The sequence below is a fragment of the Mustela lutreola genome, chromosome 6, assembly GCF_030435805.1.
Source record: "Mustela lutreola isolate mMusLut2 chromosome 6, mMusLut2.pri, whole genome shotgun sequence".
NCBI classification, from domain to species: Eukaryota; Metazoa; Chordata; class Mammalia; order Carnivora; family Mustelidae; genus Mustela; species Mustela lutreola.
The window spans coordinates 79,581,439-79,583,425 of record NC_081295.1 but is presented as its reverse complement, the minus strand read 5'-3'; the positions used below and the strand labels follow the sequence as shown (position 1 = coordinate 79,583,425).

General features: G+C 33.8%; 1 non-coding gene across 1 annotated transcript; it reads left to right on the top strand.

The window, feature by feature from the left end:
* Positions 1 to 1,666: 1,666 nt before the first annotated feature.
* LOC131834952 (U6 spliceosomal RNA) lies at positions 1,667 to 1,773 on the top strand. The gene has a single exon (XR_009355044.1). It is a non-coding gene; the product is annotated as a U6 spliceosomal RNA (small nuclear RNA).
* The last annotated feature ends 214 nt before the right edge of the window (positions 1,774 to 1,987 follow it).

Sequence of the window (1,987 nt, the reverse complement as noted above, 5' to 3'; positions counted from 1 at the left end):
TCATAGAATGGAAAGTAAAAAACCTTATGTCACATCCCAATCAAGAAACACGATACTCTAAAAAGAATGTGGATATCTCTAGTTAGGGTTCCTGTTCTGTTGCTATTCCTAAGTTAAATTTTCACTTCTGGATGGAGAGCAGTCCCCAAAATTCTCATGCCCCCAGATGATGGCCTATAATTGAGACTTAGATTGCTCAACAGGATCTGACTTCCTCTGATTCCTTGAAACACTGTCAGCCTGCATTTCTCAGCTCCCTTCCACCAAGGGAGAGCTTCTTCTTACTCTCCTTTTCCCATTTACAAACTGAGTAGAGATGGTGCTGAGAATGTAAAAGAGGGCAGAGGTACAACTATAAATAGTCTGGATGCTCAGTATGCCTCATGGATGTTAAGCTCAGTAGCCATCGGTTTGTTCTCTATATTTACAGGTTGCCAAATAAAATATGTAAGGTTTGGAATATCAATTATTTTTCAATAAAGTTATTTTTAAAACTTTAAAATACAAAAAATCAGCTTCATACAACATTCTACTATATGCAATTTTTGATAAATAATACTCAATTACAGAATTCAATACCATACCAGCACATGACATATAATAGGTATTCAGTAAATGTTTAAATTTTACTCCTTTTTAACACAGTGATTTTTATCAGTAATAATTTCTCAGATAAAACAGATAAAATGTAAAAAAAAAAAATAAACTGTCATTGTGTTAAGCAACTAAAATGTTGGGTCTGTTTAGTATTGCAGTTAGCCTAAACTTTTCACACCGTATATCCTCCAGAATTCCACACAAACATATAGAGTGAATTCAACGAAAAGAAAATTTGGAAAACAGACTTCAGCTATTTAGATAATTTCACAAGTACAATCTCTGTCTGATGTGGGTTTAAAGGTTTTTAATGTTTTTAGTGAAAATAATGTTCAACCTTACTTATCATTAGTGTCTATAATGGTTAATTTTATGTGGCAAATTGGCTAGGCCACAGAGCCAAGATATTTGGTCAAACACATCTGGATGTTGCTATGTAGGTATTTTTAAGATGAGATTAATATTTAAATCAGTAAACTTTGAGTAAAGCAAATTCTCTCCATATTGTGGATGGGTCCCATCCAATTAGCTGAATGTTTTAAGAAAAGGAATGACCTACCCTGAAGTAAAGAGAATTATAACATTGAACTGTTTTTAGATTCAGTTTCAGCATCAACCCTTCTGTGAGTCTCTAGCCTACTATCCAACCTTGTGAATTTTGGACTTGTCAGCCTCCATAATCATGTGAACCAAATCCTTATCATGTCTCTCTCTCTCTCTCTCTCTCTAATTGTGTGTGCATGTGTGTGTGCGTGTGTCCATTTTAAAATAAATAAGTCCTAATAAAGATCAAATGTGAAGAAACACATGATTACCAATTAGTCAATGTCAAGTAAAATGGCATCCTAGGTTCATTTTGGAATTAATACACTTGTCATAGAAATATGTTTAGATGTTCTTTATGAGTCCTGCTACTGTTCATTGTATCTAAATTCATCTCATCTTTTCAATTACAATTATAAACAATGAGTTAAACTTTAAAAAGGCTGACCCCAGAAAGCTCAAACAGAAAAACATATGCACATGAACTGAGAACAATAAGCCTTTTTTTTTGAAAATTACTTACTGGGTGCTCACTCAGCAGCACATATACACAAAACTGGGACAATACAGAGAAGAATACTATGGCCCCTGCACAAGGATGACATAAAAATTACTTATTGGACATCTTATATTGGGTACTGTGTTAAGCATGAGTAACGTAAAACTTGTAGAAGCACAGTTCCTATCTATGGTAAGTCAGATTTTCCAAAAATAGCAGTAACAATACATCTTAACCCTCATGCTCTTTTACTATATAATTTTTATATTCCTCCTATTGAGAGGCAGAATCTGTCTCCTTCTCTTGAATCTGGATGACCTTTTACCTCAACAAACATAGTATGTAAGA